A 27583-nucleotide genomic window follows, 5' to 3' on the forward strand; every position below is an offset into this window, starting at 1 on the left:
TTATGAGTCTTTTGGGTTGACTGAGAACAAAGTTGTTAATCAATAATAAAAAAAATCCTCTAAAATACAACTTGTTTAATAATTCTGCACACAGTGTGTTCAAATAATATCAGCTGGTTAGACTTATGGTGTATAAAAAAAAGTTTCTCATTATCAAGGTGCAACACAAGAAACCTTTCCTGATGGGTAAAACCAGTGAGGGTGTCTTATGACCTTCACAACCTTATTGTTGTGAAACATATTGATTGCACAACAATATCTAAAGTGCTGAAATTTCCAGTGAGCACTGTTGGGGCCATAATCTTGAAGGGTAAAGAATATCATTTCTTTATATACTGGTCATGACCTTGTGCTCTCCACAACGGTTTAGAAAAGAGAAGTGAAAACAATTATCAGAAGAGTTATGTGAACAGCGAAGAACCACTTTTGGAGAGCTATAGAAAAAACTGAAATTAGGTACAATTGTTTAAAAGAAAACAATAAGTAATACACTCAGCCTCCATTGCCTGTGTGCACTTTCATCATACAAGACTCCATTGCTGAATAAAAAGCATGTTCAAGCACATTTAAAGTTTGCTGACCAACATTTAGAAAAGCTTGTGAAATACGGGGAAAATGTAGTCTGCTCAGATGAGACCAAAATTGAACTCTTTGAATGCCATAATACACACAATGATTGGATTCCATCAGGCACTGAATATCATCTCAAAAACACCACAGCAACATGAAGTTTGAAGGTGGTAACATCACGGTGTAGGCTGTTTTACAGCATATGGCACTGGCAAACTTTAATTAATTTAACTCCTTCACGACCTTTGACGGATGTGTCCGTCATGGTGCCCTGGTACTTAAAAACCCATGACGGATATATCCGTCATGGCGAAATCGCGGCCCCGGAGCCCCGGTGACCGCGATCGGTTTTCAAAAGCTGTAGATTCGGGAAGGAGAGGACCTTTACCTGACCTCAGGAGGGGTGGTGTCTCCTCCCCGGACTTTCAGAGGCTGTGATTGGCTGATGAACGCCGCTCAGCCAATCAAAGCCAGTGTAAAGTTTCAGCCATTGAAAATGGCTGAAATATTGAAATCCAGCCATGATCAGTGCAGCTGTGGCACTGATCATTGGCTGGAGTCGAGTGACCTTTGCTGCACCCGCCCCCAGCTCTGATTGGAGAGATCGGCCTTGTGACTGATCTCTCCAAGCACTGTGCATTTGGGACCGGTGAGCTGTAGCAGATTGCTCTCCTCAGCTTCTCCCTCCGTGGAAGCTCAAGAAAGCGATCCCTGTGGTGCCCATCTGTGAGTCACAGCCCCAGAACATCTGCTGCCCTCCTCCATCTGCTTTGCCCCTGCACCGCCGCTACTCTCCCGCTGCGCCCCTGCATGTGATGCCACAGTGCTGCCCTTGCATCTGACGCCACTGCTCTCCTCCCGCTGTGCCCCTGCATCTGACGCCGCTGCTCTCCTCCCGCTTTGCCCCTGCATCTGACGCCATTGCTCTCCTCCTGCTGTGCCCCTGCATGTGACGCCGCTGCTCTCCTCCCGCTGTGCCCCTGGATCTGACGCCGCTACTCTTTCTGCTGCCTCCTTGTATCCGCCGCTGCGCCGCACCTGCATCTGCCGCTCCACTCCACTCTCTGCCACAGAACTCTCCCCATCAGCCACCACACTCTCCCCATCTGCCACAACACTCTACCCATCTGCCACTGCATTCTCCCCATCTGCCACAGAACTCTCCCCATCAGCCACAGCACTCTCCCCATCAGCCACAGTTCTCTACACATCAGTAATAGTTCCTTGCACAAACAGATATCCTCCTAAGATAGCCAAATCTAAAAAAAACCACTCCAACTTCCAAAAATATTAAGCTTTGATATTTATGAGTCTTTTGGGTTGACTGAGAACAAAGTTGTTCATCAATAATAAAAAAAATCGTCTAAAATAAAACTTACCTAATAATTCTGCACACAGTGTGTTCAAATAATATCAGTTGGTTAGACTTATGGTGTATAAAAAACGTTTCTCATTATCAAGGTGCAACACAAGAAACATTTCCTGATGGGTAAAACCAGTGAGGTGTCTTATGACCTTCACAACCTTATTGTTGTGAAACATACTGCATAACAATATCTAAAGTGCTAAAATTTGCAGTGAGCACTGTTGGGGCCATAACCTTGAAGGGTATAGAATATCATTTCTTTATATACTGGTCACAACCTTGTGCTCTCCACAACGGTTTAGAAAGAGAAGTGAAAACAATTATCAGAAGAGTTATGTGAACAGCGAAGAACCACTTTTGGAGAGCTATAGAAAAAACTGGAATTAGGTACAATTGTTTAAAAGAAAACAATAAGTAATACACTCAGCCTCCATGGCCTGTGTGCACTTTCATCATACAACAGTCCATTGCTGAATAAAAAGCATGTTCAAGCACATTTAAAGTTTGCTGAACAACCATCTGCCACAGCACTCTCCCCATAAGCCACAGCACTCTCCCCATCAGCCACAGCTCTCTCCCCATCAGCCACTGCACTCTCCCCATCAGCCACCGCACTTTCCCTATCAGCCACTGCACTCTCCCCATCAGCCACCTCACTCTCCCCATCTGCCACCGCACTTTCCCCATCTGCCACCGTACTCTCCTCATCTGCCACTGCACTCTCCCCATCAGCCACCGCACTCTCCCCATCTGCCTCTGCACTCTCTACATCTGTCACTGCACTCTCCCCATCATCCACCGCACTCTCCCATCAGCCACAGCACTCTCCCCATCAGCCACAGCACTCTCACCATCAGCCACAACACTCTCCCCATCAGCCACCACACTCTCCCCATCAGCCACCGCACTCTCCCCATCAGCCACCGCACTCTCTCCATCTACCATAGCACTCTCCCCATCAGTCACCGCATTCACCACATCAGCCACCGAACTCCTCTATCACCCACCGCACTCCCACCATCAGCCACCACACTCTCCCCATCAGCCACCGCACTCACCCATATGCCGCTGCACCCCTCTGCAACCGCACTCCCTCATCAGCCACTGCCCACTCCCCGATCTGCTGCCTGCTCTCTCTTATCCCCTTAATCCTCTGCCCCCTCTCCCACCTCTCCCCCTCCCGGATCTGCTGCCTTCTCCATCTGCTGCGATCCTGCTGCCTAGATCCGTCCTGTAAGGTAGCTGTCCTCAATATCACCTCCTACTCCCCTTCCACCCTCCCCCCATCCTCCGCCGCTCTTGCATCCGTTGCGCCCTCACCCATCCTCCGCCACTCCTCCATCCACCGCGCCCTCACCCATCCTCCGCCACTCCTGCATCCGTTGCGTTCTCACTCATCCTCCGCCGCTTCTCCATCCGTCGCATCTCCCCCCCATCCTCCACCGCTCCTGCATCCATTACACACTCTTCCATCCTCCATCCATCTTTTTTTCCGGCCCACCTAGTCCCCCCCCTTTTTGCAGCATGTGCGTGCGTGCGTCCGGATTTTTTTCTCTAAACTAAGAAACAAATACAAATAAACTTAGTTTAAGTAAAATTATACTGTAGTAGTCGTCAACTTCAGTATTTTTTACTGAATATTGTTAGGGTCAGCCTGGTTCCACACGTGAGAGCGATGCACGAATCTCACATCGCATCATCCGGCATGATCGCTCTCTTCCAGACAGGAGTGTGCGACTGTGCCGGGTGATGCGATGCGAGATGTGTGCATCGCTCTCACGTGTGGCACTTGCTTTAGTGTCAGTTGCAGGTGCTCATATTTTTTTTTAATTTTTTTTTTACTAACGTCCGTATTTTTTATTTCGCTAAACTAATATTTTTTTGTATGGGGGGGTCTAGTTTCCATATTAGGGTCACATGTGGGGGAGCTCTCTTGTTTGGTCACATCAGGGGGATCTCCAAATGCAACATAGTGCGGCTAACGATTCCAGCTAATTTTCCATTTAAAAAGTCAAATGACGCTCCTTCCCTCTGGAGCTCTGCCGTGCGCTCAAACAGTGGTTTTCTGCCACGTATGAGGTTTCAACGTACTCAGAACAAATTGCCCAAGAAATTTTGCAGTCCATTTTATCCTGTTACCCCTTCAAAAAATAAAAAATTGAGCCTAAAATAACATTTTTGTGGAAAAAAAAAGTACTTTTTTGTTTTTATGGCTCAATGTATGAAGCACGTGAGGGTTCAAAGTGCTCATTACCCATCTATATTTATGCCATGGGGGTCTAGTTTCCAAAATGGGGTCCCTTGTGGGGGAGCTCTATTGTTTAGGCACCTCAGGGGGTCTCCAAATGCAACATTGCATCTGCTAATGATTCCAGACAATTTTGCTTTCAAAAATTTAAATGGTGCTCCTTCCCTTCCGAGCTCTGCCATGTGCCCAAACAATTGATTTCCACCACATATGAGACATCGGTGTACTCAGGAGAAATTAATTTAATGGACATTTTTTCCTGATACCCTTGTGAAAATGATAAATTTTATGGCTAAAGTAACATTTTTGTGTAAAAAGTAAAATTTTCATTTTTTCCTTCCACATTGCTTTGGTTGCTGGGAAGCTCCTAAAGGGTTAATAAACTTCTTGGATGTGGTTTTGAGCAGAGAGAGGGCTGCAGATTTTAGAATGGTGTCACTTTTGGGTATTTTCTGTCGCCTAGGTTTCTCAAATCTCTCCAAATGTGATGTGGTACCTAAAAAATGTTTTTGTAAATTTTGTTGGAAAAATGGAAAATTGCTGATGAAATTTGACCCCTTCTAACTTCTTAACGAAAAAAAATGTGTTTAGAAAATTGCGCTGATGTAAAGTAGACAAGTGGGAAATGATATTTAGTAACTATTTTGTGTGACATATCTCTCAGATTTATGGGCATAAAATTTCAAATTTTGAAAATTGCAAAATTTTCTAAATTTTTGCCAAATTTAAAAATTTTTCACAATTAAATGCAAAACAAATCGTCCTAAATTTACCACTGACATGAAGTACAATATTTCACGAAAAAACAATGTCAGAATCGTCAGGATCCGTTGAAGCGTTCCAGACTTATAACCTCATAAAGTGACACTGGTCAAAATTGCAAAAAATGGCCTGGCCTTTAAGGTGAAAACAGGCTGGGGGCTGAAGGGGTTAAGTAAGGATGCATGGACAAATATACCTAGACATTCTTGATGAAAATCTGCCAAGCTAATCATGTGACCTGTTTACCTCTTTAGAAACTGGAGAGAAATGCAGAGCCTTACAACCCTGAATAAAGAAGGCATGCACAGATAGAAGAGATCCCAAAGTGAGAAAACACAAATATAAAGTGAAAAAAGTAAAGTACTCACTGCTCAAAATACTAGCTTACTATTACCTAACTATTGGCAGGAAAAAGGAGTAAATTACATAGATGTGACAAATAATAATAAACCCAGCTGCTCTCTGACTGTTATAAGTTCTTTGCAGTATGGCTGAAATTCTAAGCAGGATTCACATTGGTATATTTCCAGCAAAGAAGAACAACAAGGGGAGGGTATAAATAGCCACACCCACAATGTGATAGGGCAGACTAAATGACAACAGAAAATACCTGCTAACTGAAAATAATTAAATAAAAGATCAATCACTTTTCAGCACTCAGGAAATCTGAACCTGCTGTGGCTCAGTGGAGAAAGAAGCAGATCACACAGCACTGGTTCAGGTGATCGAATTTTCTTTGCAAGGAATCGATTTCATCTTACCACCGCACCCCAAAGGGCAGACATATTAAGAATAGAGGAGATTGTTGTCACATTCAAATCACATCCAATACTAGCTAGAATTCTTCAGCTCCACACCAGTTTGTTTTACATACCTCATGTCATCTTATTGCATTGTCAAGACTAGCATCTAGCTGGTCATTACAAGTCAGGGTGAGTTCAGGGCCAGTGAAGGTCTAGGCACATGAAGGCGATGGGGGAAGGACCCATATAGGGACATTTGGGAATGTAGGGTACAGACTCAGGTGAGTTGCATATGGTGTCCCCTCTCACTCTTCCCTAGAATCAGGGTCCTCCATGTTTTCATCTCTCTGGTGTACCCTGTATGTTAGGGAGGTTGCCAGGCATGTTATCTACACCTGGCAAGACCCTGATAGATACTGCATAACATTTGAGTGCAATTTTTTTTCAGGATTTCAATATGAATCCAGTTGTTGCTTTTGCACAACAAATGCTGAGTTTGTATCTGAAATAGATAAAGTTGCGGTCACAGATTTTGCAGCAGCTGCAGCAAATAGTGGGTGTGCTGGTCTTGGCTCATAGCCAGACTCAACTAGAACCCAAAAGAATCCTCACATTAGGCTAAAGCTTGCCATAGCTAATGGATACTCAACACAGCTCCATGAAGCTATTTTCTCCAGGGCTTTAGCGCTGATACAGACCTATAGATTGACATACTGTCTTTCCGCCAATGGGACCTCTCCTTAGGTGATTTTATATAACTCATTAAGCTTCTTTTGCCTTTAAAGGCGGAACATCCTTTAGTGTCACTCTTGATTCCCTACGCCCACAATTAACAGAGCAACTGTGCAAATAAGACAGAAAAAGTTCAAACCATCACAGCTAAGGCACTCTTTTGTGTTACTGTCCTAAGCATTTATGTGTGTATTTAATAAAGAGATTGGATTTTCAACTGAGAGTGTGCAAAATTTTACATTGATCTAGATCTAAAGGGATTTACCACTCTGATTTGCATCCACCTCCATTGTCCATACGATGTACACGCCATTTTCTCTAATACTGATTTGGTGAACTGTCATGCTGGAAGACCCCGTCATGACCCATCTTCAATTCTCTTACTGAGGGAAGGAGGTTTTTGACCGAAATCTCACAATACAGTACCCCATCCATCTTCCCTTCATTACGGTGAAGTCATACTTTCCACCTTGCAAAAAAGCACTCCCAAAGCATGATGTTTCCATCCCCATGTTTCACGGTTGGGATGGTGTTCTTTGGATTGCACTCTTCCTTTCTCTTCCACCAAACATGGCGGGTGGAGTTGATACCATAAAGCTCTATTTTGGTCTCATCTGACCATATGTATGGAATATATCTGGCTCACTGGGTATATAAAATAAGTGAATGCACAGAGAAAAAGACAAGTCCTGCACCACTTGTACGTTCCTGTTACCACATGGGCTCACTCACATGTGGGGAGGTCCAGCTCCAGCTGACCATATGGAGTCGGGTGCAGCGTGCAGGTCAGAACAATGGTAAAAGTTCCAGTAATCCGCAAATAAGAAGAAAACTGACCGCAAATCTGCTGCTATGCCGATATTTCTTTATTTAGTCATCAAGGTGCAGGATAAAAGCCGGGCGGGAGGAGACATGGATCATGGACCTCATTGCGGACGATGGCCGTTTCGCCTGTAATTGGACCCCTAGAAGCCTAATTACAGGCGAAACGGCCGTCATCCGCAACGAGGGGCCGCATCCACGTCTCCTACCGCCCGGCTTTTATCCTGCACCTTGATGATTAAATAAAGAAATATCGGCATAGCAGCAGATTTGCAGTCAGTTTTCTTCTTATTTGCAGATATAAAATAGGTGATCAGAGGTAAAAAGCCACAAAAATAGTAATGATAAACTCTGGCACACATTAGAAAAAAGAGAAAAATTGGAGTAATCTTTTTTGTAATGCTTTGTATTTGTTGAATGAAGAAAGTTTAATGGACGGACATACTGTTCCAACGTATCGGCTGATGCAACAGCCTTTTTCAGGGAACATGTCTACATACAGTAGAATGGAAAAAAATAACAAAGAATACACACTGTTTTAGTATATAAACGTTATCAAATTGATATACAATATTCACAGTTATATGTATGATTCAATCTATCATGTGAAGACATAGAAGTGTATATAGGGATTAATAATATAATAATGTGCCGCTCCCTTGCCAGCAGCCGGCGCTGCTCGGATCCGGGCCTGCTGGGGTAGTGGCTCGAGGGTCTCCGAACCCGGGGGTCTAAAATAATAAAAATTAATAATAAAATGGGGGGAAAGTAGATGTACGGGCTAGGCCGTATTAAGTTTGTGATGCCAACCACGGTGTGTGGTGAGTTGGGACACCACCGCTGCTGTTATGTGCACCCGGGGGAGATGTAATGGCAGCTGGATGTTAACCCCTCCGTGGGTAGGGATGGTTGCCCCAGGACCAAGTGTCTGGTGCAGGGTATAGCGATGGCAAGGGGATGCTTGATTACTCACAGTCAATAAATCACATGAGTCTCTGGTAAACCAAGGGGCTGGTTGCCGGCGCCGCGGCCAGTTGCATTCGGATCCCAAACCTGGGCTGGTGGTTTCTATCCTTTTCCTCTCCACTGACTTTGAGTAAGGTGGACTTCCTAGTCTGGAACTCAGGAGTATGCTCCCGGATGGATGTGGCCTAATGAGCCATGCCCACAGACGCTGGCCCGTGGGATCTATGGGCCCTGGCGGTGACCTCTTATCCCTATCGGTGGGCTGTTGTCTTCTATGAGGGACTTTGGGTGGGACAGGACCTCTAGTCCTGGCCTCAATCGGTTAATTAACCAGGCTGCTGGTTTTTGGTCCTGGCTTCCGGGTCCGAGTACCCCCTTTGTGCTCCGGTTTCCGGGTCGGTTCCCCGTGTCGGTACAAGCGGGCTACAACCCTGTCCCGGTCCACCTCGGTTATGCTAAGGCATCTTCCCATCTCCTGCTAATGGAGACCACCATCTGCCTCCTAGCCAAAAGCACCAGGGCTCCTACCCTGGTACCGTTCAACTTGAACTTTTCTCTGTTGGAGCTACACTTAGCTCCAGCCCACACTCTTCTCCACTTGAACTACGGATTAGACTAGCCACTGTTTTCCCGCCCCGGGCTGTCTAGACCCCTGGGTGCTCATGTCCAACCACCTGGTTACGCCCACTGGTGTGTCTTTCTTTCCCTAAGGGTGTGACTAGGGTTTTAGGTTGGCTGTGTGTTTTCTAAGTGGGGGATGGTGTTGTGTAGGGTTCCTATCTGTGACTACCTGGTTTTGTCACAATAACATTGCGCTATATAGTTTATATGACAACTCATGAACAATTTAAACACAAAAAATAGAATACATTGAAGATGTGATACTATATCAAGAATAGGAGATATTAGCATTCATAAACGTACCAAGTAATGTATCTGTGAATTGTCATTGAATAATTGTGTCTCCTTGGATCAGACTTTTGAAGACATCCCTTAAATGCTTGATGAGTCAGAGCATCATCTTAAATGTAATGTAATTTTCCTCAAATCATTCTGGCATCATGCTGGCTCAGCTTTTGAGCCTGCACCATACACTCGGACTATGATGTACAGTTACATCAGGATGTTAAAAAAAATTTATGCTGAAAAACTGCTTTTTTTCTAAATTTTAGTACACCTGAATGCCACATAAGTGCAATCTCCAAACACCTAGTTCAACTTTTGAGTCCCAGTAGTAACTAGCGGTGAGCTATTTATTTTTTCATACATATTTTTTCATTTACATTTTCAAGTTTACTCTCGCATGGCAATGGTACTTCTTATATGACCCAACAATAAAACTTTAGTAATTGGATATAACCTAATTTCCCTAGATGCCCTTCTTTGGGCCACTTTTTGCTTCTCTGCTACATACTTCTAGCCATATATGTCTCATAATAAAGTATAGAAAAATCATCAAATTGTGCCCACATCAGAGCGTACATTAAGCCAAGAGCAAAGGTATTGAAGAACTCATCTGTACATCCTTCTACATCTATTCTCAAACTCAAAAACAATGTATTCTATTTTTTTCAGATTTTTTATTTAAATTTGGGGTAATCATATCTAAGTAGATTAACGATGCTGACAGAAGCTTTATACAAGCAAATAAACAGCACTGTCAGCTCTAGTCTTAAGCAGATCTGTGAATTTTTAAGAAAGGAATATGTGTTCCATGTTCTGTATCATTGATGTTTTCCTTTATAGTGTTATGCAAAACATTACTACTCCCAGAAGCTTTGGCTATATTTGGTTGCTCTGAACTGAAATAATGTTAGATCTGCCAATTGTGCATCTCATGAATAAAATATCTGTGATGGCATTGATTTTGTATTTTTGTATTTTATTTTATTTTGAACTCTGTATGCATTTTATTCTAATTTCACACTGATGCCATTGAAATACAATTGATATGATGACTGTTTCTCATTTGGACTCTAAGTTCAAATTCCCATGGAACTTTAATTGAATTTAACAATGTCAGCACCATCAATCAAGTTTGTTTTTACTTCCAACTCATGTTTAAATCAACACAGAATAAAGGAAAATAGCATTTTCAAAGAATACAATATAAATTGAACATTCTTAAACTTCAATTTCTATGTATCTTTTTACTATTCTGCTTCTGTTTGTTTTTATTTATTTTTTAAGATTTCAACAAAACTATTAATGTGTAAAAATTTTAGTATATATTATATACTGATGAAATTATAAACTAAAGTAAGTATACAATTTAAATTGTTTTTCATTAAGGAAACAAATAATTAAGACCTTAAGAACTGAATGTCTTTTTTATTTTACCTCCCTATATTGCAAGAGTAGATATATAAATCACCTGTTTTAGAATTCTGAGCTTGTAAAAAGGATTTTTAATCTCGGGATCTTTGTTGATTAATTAAACAGTGCAGGAATAGACATCTCTCATTCTGGAGAAGGCAAATAAATTGGTAGAGTTTCCAACTGTAGTTCAGTAACGTGCTATTGACCATGTAGTGTTGTTGCACTGAAATCTATTTGCCAACAAAAGAGTTTCTCATTAGTCTAAAGAAGTAGTGGCATCAAAGCAAAAATATTGCTTCTTATTGCACTAATGGAGCAAGCAATGAATGATCAAGGGTAAGTCAACAGCTGTAACACACCGATAGGCCTCGGTTACACTTGCAATTAACATGGACAAGTGGAATTCAATAAAACATTGTATTGCACTCACACCAGTGTTAAACAATGGTGTAGTGTCAATCTGCTATTTTTTTTCTCATGCCATAAAGGCATTAAAGAAGAATCACAGCATGTTGCGTTTAGCAGCGAGTCTCGCACTCATACAAGGCTATGGGTGCATGGGAAACTTCCGACTGCACTTGAATGTCATCCTAGTGCAGTGCGATATAAGCACAGACAGGCAGCGAAGAGGGAGAAACTATTTTCTCCCTTTTCTCCACACCTATGACCCAATCACATTATTGGATCACACTCGCATGACATTTGACTCATGTTTGTAGCAGCTCCTCAGCTGAGGGTCGGTTGCATTTGGTATCCGACGCTCTCTTATCAGTTGCCATACGCTAGTGGAACCGAAGCCTTAATCACATTCTAACGGCTGAAATAAAAACAAAATTAAAACCCCATTCAACTTTTTTGATTCTGTAGTCAACAATTATCATCTTAAGACTAAAGGGGAACTCATTTTTAAATAGCACAATGGCACAAATTTGTCTCAAACATGATGGAAACACCTTGGACTCTGTTTAACATCCATTCTGATGATATCCATCACTTTAGGCACTCACAAAGCTGTGGTCGACGCCTAACATGATTGAACACAACTAGAGTCTTGAAAAGTGACTCATTCTGCCTCATTAAAGTGAGTAGCTCCTTAGAGTGTTTTGTCTGATTTGTGGGATTTGGGATTTACGTGGAAACCCCAACGTAAGCGCTTGCTGGAGAGGACAGGACAAATGAGAAGACAGACAGATTCTGATTTTTGGGAAGTAGAAAGAACAAATAGACTGTAGTTCAACAATGGTTCTAATTTTTATTTTTTGCATAGTTCACCATGTGGTATTAATGATAAGATGGCTTTATTGTTCGATGTACCAGATTTATATATGTTTTTTATGTTTTGCTACTATCACATGCTAAAAATATATATTTTTTAAAGTTAGTTCTGACAGTTGTAACATTTTTATTTGTTTATTTTTTTTTTTTGATGAACAAATCTGTATCTTTTTGGAGACGAGTTGGAGATTTTTTTTAACATTTTGGGGTTAATGACATGTTTTGATCACTTTTTATTCAGATTTTTCAGATGCGGAATGAACAAAAACCAGCAATTTACTAATTGTTTTTGTATTTTTCTGAATGGTTCATCGTATGGTAAAATTGATAAGACCGATTTATTCTTCGGGTTAGTAGAATTATAGCAATACTGGATTTATATAGGTTTTTGGGGGGGACTTTGCTACTTTGACAGACTAAAAACATTATTTTAGAAAAATGTATTTGTTTTTGACATGCTATATTCTTCTGACATCTTTAACTTTTTATTTTTTTGCCAAATGTTCCATATTAGTGCCTGTTTTTTCAGAACGATTTGTTTTTTTCATTTATACCATTTTTTTACATATGATTTTTTGATCTCCCTTGACATTTTGATTGCTTTGTAATCGTTTTTTTCTGTCTCTTTATGATAAAAAAGCAACATTTTTTGGTGTTCTTTCAATTTTTTTTAATGGTTTTCACTGTATGAAATAAATATCATGACAGTTTTATATATAGGTCATTCTGAACGTGCCAATACCAATTATGTGTAATTTTTGCTCATTTTTGTTTTAATATAAATGCTTTTTTTTAGTGGCAATAATGATTTTCATGTTTTTTTGTATGCTTTATCGTTTATTTTATTTTTCACCTTTTTAAACATCTTAACATTTTCTTACTTTTTCAGTTAGTCTGACGTCATCAGATGACCTCAGGGGACCATAAAAGCTATTGCCACCCATGACTACGATAGCGAGGGGCTGAAGTTATCAAATGGGTCTTTAAATGGCATTTTAACCATTTAGATGCTACTTTTGCAATAAACAGCAGTATTTAATAATATAATATTAAAATTTATTCACTTATATAGCACAATTAATTCCACAGTGCTTTAGATACATTGGCAACCCTGTCTCCATTGGTGCTCACCATCTAGAGTCCCTATCTGTACGTCTTTGGAGTGTGGGAGCAAACCCAAGTACTTGGTGGAAACCCTCACAAACACGGGGAAAACATGCAAACTTCTTACAGATGTTGTCCTTTGTGGTATTTGATCCCAGGATGCCAGTGCTGCAAGACTGCAGTGCTAACCACTGAGTCACCGTAACCTTGAGGTTAATTGGCCCCAAATGGTTCCAAAACTGCTTTGGGCCAATTCCGCAGATTATCAGCTGTCATATGCAGCTGTCACCAGTGGGATTTTTGCTCGCAAGGGAGCGCTATTCCCCTATTAAAACGGAAATGAGGGAATAAGCTCCTTAAAGGGTGCTGTTTTAATGAGTATTAGTGGTGGTTAATGAGTTAATATATCAATAAATTGTTTTGAGATAAAGTAAGTATAACAAGAACAGTAATAAAGACAGGTGGTAATAGCCTACACACAAAAATATAATATTAAATTTTCAACTCTAAATAATTATGGGTTGATAGAAAATGCCACCTGTTAGCATTTATTTTTGGCACCGATATGACTCCTTATTGCTATTGTGCTGTCTCTCCGAAAACGTATAGTAGCTGCTTCCATTATCACAGAGTACAGCACTGGCTGCATTGTGGAAAGATCTGAATTCATGTAGACAAATTGAATGTTTCTTGTTTCCCAATAGTGCTGTCAATGCTTGTTTGTGTCACGAAACATTGATGGGAAAGAAAATTACACATTATAGACTGCACTTTTTCAGTACTTTAAATGAATAAGACCCCCTGGCTTAAATGACAAAAACACTTGCACTGTGGGATTCTGATAAATTCACACTTGGCACCACAGCCATAACACCTACATTGCTATTATGCATGACTTTGTTAAGCCATGCTCTATTTCACATAAGACTGGGCATACAGCCCAAAAACAGAACTTTAAAGTTTTGTAAAAAAAAAAAAGAAAAAGTAACTATATGACATTTCTAGTTATTTCTTCTGTAACAATGTTCCTATGTCCCAATAACATTGTATCCTAACTTAATTATTATAATGTAAAAATATGATTTGGATATGACTTATGGCTTAAAACTGCAGTGAGCATGCAAATTGCACGCTGCCTCAAAACTTGTGACATCCATGGCCTTGTGCTAAATGATAAAACTGCACATTTTAGAGTGGCCTTTTAATGTGGCCAGCCTAAAGGTGACATCTCACTAAGCGACATCGCTAGCGACATCGCTGCTGAGTCACGATTTTTGTGACGCAACAGCGATCTTGCTAGCGATGTCGCTATGTGTGAAATCCAGCAATGACCTGGCCCCTGCTGTGAGGTCGACGGTCATTGCTGAATGTCCTGGACCATTTTTTGGTTGTTGTTCTCCCGCTGTGAAGCACACATTGCTGTGTTTGACAGCGAGAAAGCAACGATCTGAATGTGCAGGGAGCCGGCTTCAGCGGATGCTGGTAACCAAGGTACACATCGGGTAACCAAGCTTTGCTTGGTTACCCAATATTTACCTTGGTTAAAAGCGTCCGCAGCTTCTAGAAGCCGGCTCCCTGCTCCCTGCACACGTAGCCAAGGTACACATCGGGTTATTAAGCAAAGCGCTTTGCTTAGTAACCCGATGTGTATTATGGTTACCAAACATAGCGTAGTTACACGGGTCGCTGGTGGCTGGTGGCTGATCTCTCATCATTGTGGAAATCTGCCTGTTTGGCAGCTCACCAGTGACCATGTAGCGACGCTCCAGCGATCCCTGCCAGGTCAGATCGCTAGTTGGATCGCTGGAGTGTCGCTTAGTGTGATGGTACCTTAAGGCACACCTTTGCAATGATTAGGCTGTTTAATCAACAACTTGATATGAAACACTTGGATTGTCTTGGCAAAGGAGAAGAACTCTCTAACAGATTTAGATACATTTGTGAACAATAATTGAGAGAAAATGGCTTTTTTTGCATAGAAAAAGTCTTAGATCTTTGATTTTAGCTCTTGTAAAAAGGGAGCTAAAATAAAAGTGTTGCAGTTATATTTTTGTTCAGTGTAATAACACTAGAATACATACAGTAACAAGCTACAGCTATTAATGTACCCCCAATCTCTGTGGTCTTATGAACCCCTCTGACTTACTTGCAATCGGTTCCTGTATTTTTGAATCATACGTAGCACAATATCTACGGTATTAATACCTGTATTAGTTTTATATGGACTGGTCTATCATCATTGTGTGATATACAAGTACATCTCAATAAATTAGAATATTCAAAAAAGTTATTTTTTTTCAGTAATTCAATACAAAAAGGGAAACTCCTATATTATATAGATATATTACCGTATATAGAGTCATTACAAATAAAGTGACAGAAAATACCTAAAAATGCCAAAATTCTAAAAATTATAAAAATAGATAGCATAAGCAAATAACCATGCACTCCAATAAACGTTTATTAATTCCAAACAATTCAATCCAGAAATGAAATGAAGAAGTTTCGGTCAGTTAGACCTTCTTCAGTACACTGGTAAATGCATGCAAAAATATCATAATGTGATTACATGCGATTTTTGTGTGTCCCAAATCACGCAAAACTTTCTTAAGGAAATGTATACAAATAAATATTTCAATTTATATGACATGATAAAGGGAAAATAAATCACAAGGTGAAACGACAAAATAAGAAAATAAAATACAAAAGTCGAGAGGACCAGAGGAGAATCCCCAAAAAATTCCAAGAATGATATGATTCATTGATCAGTTCATGAAGAGATACAGTATGCTGGGTTAATGACATACAATTGGCATTACATGTAACCAGTAAATAGAATGAACATGACTCAAGCAGCTAGAAAAATTAAGTGATAAGAAGAAAGATACATGAATTCATTTTAGTACAAAATGATTTCTGACATAGATACAATTTAGAACAAGAAATAAGCAAGAAAATTAACAATATGTAGCATATAAGCTAATAGCAACTAAGAATATTTCTTTACAGGAGAGTGTTAAGACACAATGACTTGCTATATGTCGTCCTTTGAACAATTCATCATTTATACCCATTCTGAAAAGAACTTGGGTATGTGAACTAGTAATCACAGTCATTTGGATGTTTTTGGTTGTCATTATGATGTAAAAAGAGAAAACACAGAAGTTTTAAAATAAATAGCTTCACCCAACCACTAACCATAAGTGGAAAAAAGGATTTTATGTTATCATTTATACTCTGTGAAAAAAGGCCAAGAAGTCCAAACATTTGCCTGGGCATATGAAATTTTCAGCGCAACTGTATATACATATACTGTGTATATATATTGTGATAACACGCTCCGGGATCGCCTTTGCTGGGTTCAAAGGGCACGTATTCACCTCAGGCAGACAGCCGAATTCAAGGTGTAACTGACGCTTGGTCAGGTTTATTGCAGTGAAGCATAAACAAAAAGAAAAAAAACACCAACAAAATAAATCCTTGCCTGTCCGGCGCTAACTATACACGGTGTTATCCTAACTACCAACTGGAGGGCTTCTCCCTTCCAGCTAAACCATACAAACATCAGGCACTGCTCCTCACAAGTGTCTCCTACACAGACAGACTTACTGTGTTCCCAGATGGAGACCCTCCCCCAACTTCCCAGATTCCTTTTACCTCCGTCCTTCACCTCCCATTAATCCATTAGTAGCCAGGTGATCCTGGCCAGGCTAAGTCACATAGGACCGATACCGGGGTGAGATATACCTGCCCTCATCCACTAATCCCACATGAGTCTCACATATCCCCCCCCTCTGCTCAGACCACTGCAGCTGAGCAACAGCACCCACAAAACAGTGCACACGAGACAGGGCATCAGCATTCCCCATCCGCACCCCCGGGCGGTGCTCCACTGTAAAACGGTAGGCCTGAAGTGCAAGGAACCACCGGGTCACTCGGCCATTCCGTTCCCAATTCAAGTGCATCCACTTGAGAGGGGCATGGTCAGTGATCAGCCGGAACTTCCTACCAATCAAGTAATATTTAAGGGACTCTAGAGCCCACTTAATGGCTAAGCATTCTTTTTCCACTATGGCATAGTTGCGTTCATGCTTATTAAGTTTCCGACTAAGATAAAGGACCGGATGTTCCTCTCCGTCCTTCAGTTGTGACAATACAGCCCCTATACCGGCATCAGAAGCGTCCGTTTGGACCACGAACTCGCTGCGGAAGTCAGGAGTCATTAGCACAGGTTGAGAGCAAAGAGCTAGTTTTAAGTTATGGAAGGCTTCTTCGGCTGCCGTGGTCCATTTGATCATGACAGAGTCTTTCCCTTTGGTAAGGTCCGTCAGGGGAACAGCGGTAGCCGCAAAATTGGGAATGAACCGTCGGTAGTAGCCGGCTATTCCTAAAAACGCTCTCACCTGCTTCTTGTTGACTGGTTGCGGCCATTTCTGAATGGCTTGTATCTTGTCAATCTGGGGTTTAACAATTCCCCTCCCAATTACGTATCCCAAATACCGGGCTTCTTCCAGCCCGATATGACATTTCTTGGGGTTTGCTGTTAGGCCTGCCTCCCGCAGGTCCTCAATCACGGCCTCTAGTTTCTGGAGGTGCGTCTCCCAGTCCAGGCTGTAAATGACTATGTCATCCAAATACGCAGAAGCATACTGCCTATGGGGCCTCAGGACTCGGTCCATCAACCTTTGAAAGGTTGCCGGTGCCCCGTGTAGTCCAAACGGCATATACACATACTGGTATAAACCTTCCGGTGTAGAAAACGCAGTTTTCTCTTTAGCGGCCTCTGTTAGCGGGAACTGCCAATAGCCCTTCGTTAAGTCTAGGGTCGTGATATACCGGGCTTTTCCAAGCCGATCTATTAATTCATCGACCCGTGGCATAGGGTATGCATCAAATTTGGAGACCGCATTTAATCTCCTGAAGTCATTGCAGAATCTAATGGAGCCGTCTGGTTTCGGTATTAACACAATCGGACTCGACCAGGCGCTATGCGATTCCTCGATTACACCTAACTCTAACATGGTCTTCACTTCTCGGGAGACAGCTTCCCGCCGAGCTTCCGGTATTCGGTAGGGCTTTACCTGAACTGTTACCCCAGGCTCTGTTATGATGTCATGTTTAATGAGAGTGGTCTGCCCGGGCTTTTCCGAGAAAAACTCGTGATTGTTGATTACAAACTGCTTGACGTCTGTCTTTTGCCGCTCTGACAGCGTCTCCGCAATCCCGACATCCGGTATGGTCTGCTTGCAGACCGGAAGGGCCAGACCTGCTGACAGAGCTGGACGGTCCTTCCAGGGTTTTATCAGATTCACGTGATAAATCTGTTCAGGCTTCCTTTTACCAGCCTGGTACACTTTGTAGTTTACCTCACCCACCCGTTCCTTAATTTCAAAGGGGCCTTGCCACTTTGCCAGAAATTTGCTGTCTGCCGTGGGGACCAGGATCAACACCCTATCTCCGGGTGCAAAAGTACGGATCTTGGCCCCCCTATCATAAATCCTTTTCTGTGCTCCTTGAGCCTGTATCATATGCTCTTTAACGATGGGCATCACCGCCGCAATACGGTCCTGCATTTGGGTTACATGGTCTATTACGCTTTTGAACGGGGTGACCTGTCCCTCCCAGGTTTCTTTAGTGACATCTAACAGTCCACGGGGACGTCGGGCGTACAGAAGCTCGAAAGGAGAGAACCCGGTGGAAGACTGGGGCACCTCCCGGATGGCAAAAAGCAAATACGGGAGTAAGTAGTCCCAGTTCTTCCCGTCCTTGTCTATCGCCTTACGGAGCATCTGTTTCAAAGTTTTGTTAAACCGTTCGACCAGTCCGTCCATTTGAGGGTGATACACGGAGGTGCGTAACTGTGCTATTTGTAACAGCCTGCAGAGTTCTTTCATTACTTTAGACATAAAGGGGGTTCCTTGGTCTGTGAGTATTTGTTTTGGGACACCAACCCGACTAAACTCATGGACCAGCTCCTTGGCAATGGTCTTGGTGGCCGTGTTACGCAAAGGGATGGCCTCGGGGTAACGAGTGGCATAATCCAAGATGACAAGGATGTGCTGGTGTCCTCGTGCAGACTTGGGGAGGGGTCCAACTAAATCCATCCCAATTCTCTCAAATGGGATCTCGATGATAGGCAGAGGTACTAAGGGGCTACAGAAACGGGGCCTAGGCGCAGAGATTTGGCAGTCAGGACAAGACTCGCAATAGGTGCGAATATCGTGATGCATGCCGGGCCAAACAAAACAGTGTAATATCCTTTCGGTAGTTTTCTGGACCCCCAGGTGTCCCCCCATCATGTGTCCGTGTGCCAGGTCCAGCACTCTCCGCCTGTAGGCTCTCGGCACAACCAATCGTTGTACTGTGTCATCCCCCTTCTTCTCTATCTGATAGAGAAAGTCATTCTCCAGTGCCATGTAGGGGTAAGACAGCCTAGTACCTGCATCCACCTTCACCCCGTTTATCATTTTAACATTTTTTATAGCCTGAGAAAGGGTAGGATCTCTCATTTGCTCACTTTGGAAGTCATCTTTGTGGACTTCCAAATTCAGCCAAGAGGAAGGGGGACAGCCACCCGTGTCCGCCTCTGCCCCGGGTTCATCGGAATCACCCGCCAGAACTGAAAAGGGGAACTGGGGGTTGTTTTCAGCGGATTCCTCCTCTGAACTCTCTTGTGGGGCATCCTCTAGTGGCTCCGGGCCCACACAAGGTGTGGGAGAAGGATCATCCGTGCGGCTACCCTGGGGTACTAATTGGTTCTCCCACAACTGCCAGAAGTGGGGAAAATCCCTGCCCAAAATGATATCATGCAATAGTGCTGGTACTAGTCCCACCTTATGATGCACAGACCCATAGGGCGTAGTAATGCAGGAGACCATTGTGAGGTACGAGCAGGTGTCTCCATGCACACATGTCACAGAAAATTTATCTGACGGTCCCATCGGGACTGCCACCAGACTGGCCTTTACCAGAGTCACCACACTTCCCGAGTCTAATAGTGCAACAACAGTATTGCCATCAATGGACACTTCACACAGGTGTTTTTTCATATCGCCTTGACATGCAGCAACACACACTACCCGTGCAACCATAGCCCTGCGTTTTTCAAAGTCCGTGACATCACACTGCATCGGTTCTGCAGTTACTGGACAGTTTGCAGCAATGTGGCCCGCCTCCTGGCAGCGGAAACACCTCACGGGCCCTTTGCTGAGACCATAGTTTGGCACCTTAGCCCTCACAGGGCCAGCAGTCCTGTTTTCCTCCTCCACTGCCTTAGGATATTTTCCTCCTCCCCATGACCCTGGAACAGTCTTACCAGATCCTCGTCGAGAAGGGGAAGAGCGAGGATGTGTAGCATCGTCCATAAGTCCTTCTGCCAAGGAATAACGCTCCACTAGATCCACTAGCTGATCCGCTGTCGTGGGGTTTCCATGGCTTACCCACCTCTTCAGAGATGGCGGTAGAGCTCTTAGGTATTTATCAAGAACGATTCTTTGTACCATCTCTGGCACCATCAGAACCTCGGGCTGTAGCCATTTCTTGGTCAAGTGAATGAGGTCAAACATCTGTGACCGCGGTGGTTTATCGGGCTGATAAGTCCATTGATGAACTCTCTGTGCTCGCACGGCCGTCGTCACTCCCAGCCTGGCAAGGATCTCGGCTTTTAGTTTATCAAAGTCATGCGCTGCTTCAGGCTCAAGATCAAAGTAGGCTTTTTGTGCCTCACCTGCCAGAAACGGTGCAAGCAAGTCGGCCCATCGCTCCTTTGGCCACTTTTCCCGCTCCGCCGTCCGTTCAAACGTGGTCAGGTAAGCTTCCACATCGTCCTCTGTGGTTAATTTCTGCCAGCACCGACTCACATGAATCACCCTCTGGTCAGCCTCCGCATTACTCTCCGGTACGGTCGCCAGACGCTGCGCCACCTGCTGCAAAAGTTGGCGGTCTTTAACCGTCGATTCCACCAGTTCCTTCAACTGTGCCGACATCAAGCGATTAGCCTCTTGCTGCACAGCTGCGGATTGTACCAGCGCTTTCACCACGTCATCCATTATGATGCGCTGTAACGTGCTGCCCGCATTCTCCACCACAATGTGATAACACGCTCCGGGATCGCCTTTGCTGGGTTCAAAGGGCACGTATTCACCTCAGGCAGACAGCCGAATTCAAGGTGTAACTGACGCTTGGTCAGGTTTATTGCAGTGAAGCATAAACAAAAAGAAAAAAAACACCAACAAAATAAATCCTTGCCTGTCCGGCGCTAACTATACACGGTGTTATCCTAACTACCAACTGGAGGGCTTCTCCCTTCCAGCTAAACCATACAAACATCAGGCACTGCTCCTCACAAGTGTCTCCTACACAGACAGACTTACTGTGTTCCCAGATGGAGACCCTCCCCCAACTTCCCAGATTCCTTTTACCTCCGTCCTTCACCTCCCATTAATCCATTAGTAGCCAGGTGATCCTGGCCAGGCTAAGTCACATAGGACCGATACCGGGGTGAGATATACCTGCCCTCATCCACTAATCCCACATGAGTCTCACAATATATATATATATATATATATATATATATATATATATATACAGTTAGGTCCAGAAATATTTGGACAGTGACACAATTTTCGCGAGTTGGGCTCTGCATGCCACCACATTGGATTTGAAATGAAACCTCTACAACAGAATTCAAGTGCAGATTGTAACGTTTAATTTGAAGGTTTGAACAAAAATATCTGATAGAAATTGTAGGAATTGTAGACATTTCTTTACAAACACTCCACATTTTAGGAGGTCAAAAGTAATTGGACAAATAAACCAAACCCAAACAAAATATTTTTATTTTCAATATTTTGTTGCGAATCCTTTGGAGGCAATCACTGCCTTAAGACTGGAACCCATGGACATCACCAAACGCTGAGTTTCCTCCTTCTTAATGCTTTGCCAGGCCTTTACAGCCGCAGCCTTCAGGTCTTGCTTGTTTGTGGGTCTTTCCGTCTTAAGTCTGGATTTGAGCAAGTGAAATGCATGCTCAATTGGGTTAAGAGCTGGTGATTGACTTGGCCATTGCAGAATGTTCCACTTTTTTGCACTCATGAACTCCTGGGTAGCTTTGGCTGTATGCTTGGGGTCATTGTCCATCTGTACTATGAAGCGCCGTCCGATCAACTTTGCGGCATTTGGCTGAATCTGGGCTGAAAGTATATCCCGGTACACTTCAGAATTCATCCAGCTACTCTTGTCTGCTGTTATGTCATCAATAAACACAAGTGACCCAGTGCCATTGAAAGCCATGCATGCCCATGCCATCACGTTGCCTCCACCATGTTTTACAGAGGATGTGGTGTGCCTTGGATCATGTGCCGTTCCCTTTCTTCTCCAAACTTTTTTCTTCCCATTATTCTGGTACAGGTTGATCTTTGTCTCATCTGTCCATAGAATACTTTTCCAGAACTGAGCTGGCTTCATGAGGTGTTTTTCAGCAAATTTAACTCTGGCCTGTCTATTTTTGGAATTGATGAATGGTTTGCATCTAGATGTGAACCCTTTGTATTTACTTTCATGGAGCCTTCTCTTTACTGTTGACTTAGCGACAGATACACCTACTTCACTGAGAGTGTTCTGGACTTCAGTTGATGTTGTGAACGGGTTCTTCTTCACCAAAGAAAGTATGCGGCGATCATCCACCACTGTTGTCATCCGTGGACGCCCAGGCCTTTTTGAGTTCCCAAGCTCACCAGTCAATTCCTTTTTTCTCAGAATGTACCCGACTGTTGATTTTGCTACTCCAAGCATGTCTGCTATCTCTCTGATGGATTTTTTTCTTTTTTTTCAGCCTCAGGATATTCTGCTTCACCTCAATTGAGAGTTCCTTAGACCGCATGTTGTCTGGTCACAGCAACAGCTTCCAAATGCAAAACCACACACCTGTAATCAACCCCAGACCTTTAAACTACTTCATTGATTACAGGTTAACGAGGGAGACGCCTTCAGAGTTAATTGCAGCCCTTAGAGTCCCTTGTCCAATTACTTTTGGTTCCTTTAAAAAGAGGAGGCTATGCATTACAGAGCTATGATTCCTAAACCCTTTCTCCGATTTGGATGTGAAAACTCTCATATTGCAGCTGGGAGTGTGCACTTTCAGCCCATATTATATATATAATTGTATTTCTGAACATGTTTTTGTAAACAGCTAAAATAACAAAACTTGTGTCACTGTCCAAATATTTCTGGACCTAACTGTATATATGAAATTAAACATGGTGTATGTGAATACTTCCTTCAAGAGGTGAAATTATGGAAGTCTTACAAAGGAAGAAATAAGGGGCACTTTGCACACTACGACATCGCAGGTGCTATGTCGGTGGAGTCATGTCGAAAGTGACGCACTTCCAGCGTCGCTCTCGACATCGTAGTGTGTAAATCCTAGATGATACAATTAACGAGCGCAAAATCGTTTGTAATCGTATCATCGGTGTAGTGTCGGAGAATTCCATAAATACGCTGCAGCGACGGTACGATGTTGTTCCTCGCTCCTGCGGCAGCACACATCGCTGTGTGTGAAGCTGTTGGAGTGAGGAACATCACCTTACCTGCTACCTGCAGCTCATGCCGACTATGCTGAAGGAAGGAGGTGGGCGGGATGTTTAAGTCTCGCTCTGGTCCGCCCCTCTGCTGCTATTTGCCGCCTGCCGTGTGACGTCGCAGTGATGCCGCACGACCCGTCCCCTTAATAAGGAGGCGGTTCGCCGGCCATAGTGACGTCGCAGGGCAAATGAGTGCATGTGAATCTGCCGTAGCGATAATGTTCGCTACACCAGGACTATCATGCTCAGCATCGTAAGCATCGGCTTGCAATGTCGTAGTGTGCAAAGTGCCCCTAAGTCAGTGCAAACAAGTGAGCAGATCAAGGTGCATAATCAAATGCAGCAAAAATGCATCAAATCTGCAAATATATTTTATTTCTGCATTTTTGTAGTGTTTTTTACTTACTTAATTGAAGCAAATGGGTTAAAAAAATGCTGAAAGAAATGGCATGCTGCATAATATTTTCTGCACCAAATCTGCAAATCAGAAATAAGTAATGTGTGCATGACCCTTGACCATTTAGGATTCTCATTTACTTTTCTGGCATCAAGATTCACATCGGGTTGTGTGACAAATCTGCACTCAAAAAAGCATAAAAAATGCTGTACAAAATGCAATGTGTGCACATAGCCTAATGGAACATGAAGGCAGCAGGGTGAGATCCTTTATTATGCACCGGAGTCTACCACCATTGTGGGCCATGCTCCAGGTACCCTCAGGTACTCCTGCTTCCTCGCCCAAGATGCTCCCTGCGGGTACTGCATTGACTAGGCGTCAGTCTCAGCATCTGGCTAACGGTCATGACGTTCTGATGGCTGCTTGGCTGGCAAAACCTAAGTCTAGAAATCGGGCTACTGAGCATGCTCGGGTTGTTAGTGCTCAGCCAGTGCTTAAGTCCAGTAATCAGGCTACTGAGCATGCTCAGGCTGATTGTGTTCAGTCAGCGTCTAAGTCCTGTAATTGAGCCACTGAGCTTCTGCGGGATGTGGCACCTTTAGATTGGTGGTTGGACGTCAGCTGTCCTGATGACACAACATCCCAGGATTGACCGCTGGACATCAGCTGTCTGGATGACGCCTGCCGTCCTGATGACGTGGCGTGCTGGGATTTCTCTGTGGACTACACCCACGCCGACTGGGTGTGAGACTGTTTGGGGCAGTCCTTAGGTTATATAAGGTCGCCACTCTAGTACTGTGCCATAATGTCTATATATGTATGTGCTGATTAAGTGTGCATGATATCACACTCTGACAGGCAGTTTGAATAGCGTCTTCCCTCTCTAGTTTAGGTGTATGCATGGGGCAGCGTGCAACACACATTCTATCACAGACAGTTACTTGAATATTGCGTCTTTCCTGTCTTTTTTGTTTAGGGCAGCACAGCTTGTGGACTGCCATTCTATCCTTTTATTTTCTCTTTAGTCATTGTATGGCTGAGTAGTTTATGTGGAGTGAACATAGATTATTAAACCACGCATTGACTATGTGAAGTAACATAGGCTATCGTACGCATTATATGTGTGGAGTCTACCGAGACTTTAGTGCATTCTTTAGTATTTACCTGCAGTGGTTTCCACTAGGCTCTTTGGGCACTTAGCAGCAGAATTCCACCTCTGCACAGTGGACCCAGTGTTGCAATTAGAATTACTATTGGCTTCCTATGCTGCCAACCTCGTAACATCCTTAGTCCCAACCAATAAGCCCAATTAAAGGGTTAAAGGAAGAAAGGAGGACTACATAAAGGAATGGTTCATTGGGTGAGCAGTAAAAGGTAGAATGCTTTCTTAAAGGGACATTTAGGCTCAAAAGAGCAGCAAGCCTTGAAAGGCCCAATTAAAGGGACATTTGCTCTCAAGAGAGCAGAGTGGCCAGAAAGGCCCAGTTAAAGGGACTTTAGAATTCAGGAGAGAAGTGAGGCTAGGATAGCTTAGTTATAGTAAAGTTAACCATGTGAGTCCAAGAGCCAGGAGACGTAATTAAAGGATAATTTTACCATGTGAGCTGAAGGGCCAGGAAGTCTTATTAAAAGAAATGTTGACCTCGTGAGCTGAAAGGCCAGAAGTCCTAAAAAGGAAAGTCGACCATTTAACCTAGAGGTCCAGGAGGTCTAACTAAATTTAACTTGTCTGTGTGAACTGAAGGGCCAGGAAGCTTAATTAAAGAGAAAGTTGACCATGTGAGCTGAAGGGCCAGAAGGCCTAGATAATGGTATGGAAAGGACTTGAGCTGCACTCTCAGAGACGGAGGAGGTTAGAATACGATGTGGGTGTAGGAAGTAAACAACTTGCACTGTATTGTAGGACTTGTGGCTTCATGAGAAAACAAAGCTGACTCTGATTAGAGCCTGTCACCAGTAGAGATGAGCGAACCGGTCCCGGTTCGGCTCGAGGTCGGTTCGCCAAACGGAGCTCCCGTTCGAGTTCGGCTCGTCGAACGTTCGACGAACCGAACTCGAACTGCATAGGAAACAATGGCAGGCAATCACAAACACAGAAAAACACCTAGAAAACACCCTCAAAGGTGTCCAAAAGGTGACAAACAACTCACAACACAACACAATCACATGGGAAAGTGACAAGAACATATACTCATACGAAAACAAAACAGCTGGACAAGGAAAAAGAGGAGGACACACAGATATATGAGTATATGCAAGGAAACATCGATTCCATTATTGTGCAACTTGAGCCCTGCTCATTTTAGGCTTCCAATCTTGATAAATTGCCTGAGCTTGCCACGTACGCCTTGGGGATCTTGTCGTGTCCTGCAGCCAGCGTTCTCTCGGAACCTGTCTTCAGTGCTGCTGGGGGTCTGCTGGCAGATAAGCACATGTGTCTGTTCACTGACAATGTGGACATGGCTCTCAGAGGACTTTTCTTCCCCTGAGTCAGCCAGGGGAGGCGAAATGCACGTGTATTTTTGAGAGTGCTTCATGCAAAGCATCTTTTTCATTTTGAAAAGGGGGGTCAAGTGATGTCAGTCAAGTGCGGTGTGTGTGGCCCAATTAGTGGCAACGAGGGAGACTGTGGTTGGAGTGCCCTCGCTTTTGAAAAAAGAACCAAGATGAACAAGTCATGGCTCTCAGAGGACTTTTCTTCCCCTGGGTCATCCAGGGGACGGGAAAGGCACGCGTATTTTTGAGAGTGCTTCATGCCAAGCATCTTTTTCTTTTTCAAAAGGGGGGGTCAACTGATGCCAGTCAAGTGGGGTGTGTGGCCCAATTAGTGGCAACGAGGGAGACTGTGGTTGGAGTCCCCTCGCTGTGTTTCTAAAAGAACCAAGATGAACAAGTCATGGCTCTCAGAGGACTTTTCTTCCCCTGGGTCAGCCAGGGGACGGGAAAGGCACGCGTATTTTTGAGAGTGCTTCATGCCAAGCATCTTTTTCTTTTTCAAAAGGGGGGGTCAACTGATGCCAGTCAAGTGGGGTGTGTGTGGCCCAATTAGTGGCAAGGAGGGAGACTGTGGTTGGAGTCCCCTCGCTGTGTTTCTAAAAGAACCAAGATGAACAAGTCATGGCTCTCAGAGGACTTTTCTTCCCCTGGGTCAGCCAGGGGACGGGAAAGGCACGCGTATTTTTGAGAGTGCTTCATGCCAAGCATCTTTTTCTTTTTCAAAAGGGGAGGTCAACTGATGCCAGTCAAGTGGGGTGTGTGTGGCCCAATTAGTGGCAACGATGGAGACTGTGGTTGGAGTCCCCTCGCTGTGTTTCTAAAAGAACCAAGATGAACAAGTCATGGCTCTCAGAGGACTTTTCTTCCCCTGGGTCAGCCAGGGGACGGGAAAGGCACGCGTATTTTTGAGAGTGCTTCATGCCAAGCATCTTTTTCTTTTTCAAAAGGGAAGGTCAACTGATGCCAGTCAAGTGGGGTGTGTGTGACCCAGTTAGTGGAAACGAGGGAGACTGTGGTTGGAGTCCCCTCGCTGTGTTTCTAAAAGAACAAAGATGAACAAGTCATGGCTCTCAGAGGACTTTTCTTCCCCTGGGTCAGCCAGGGGACGGGAAAGGCACGCGTATTTTTGAGAGTGCTTCATGCCAAGCATCTTTTTCTTTTTCAAAAGGGGGGGTCAACTGATGCCAGTCAAGTGGGGTG

Source organism: Anomaloglossus baeobatrachus, chromosome 1, assembly GCF_048569485.1.
Source record: "Anomaloglossus baeobatrachus isolate aAnoBae1 chromosome 1, aAnoBae1.hap1, whole genome shotgun sequence".
Classification (NCBI taxonomy): domain Eukaryota; kingdom Metazoa; phylum Chordata; class Amphibia; order Anura; family Aromobatidae; genus Anomaloglossus; species Anomaloglossus baeobatrachus.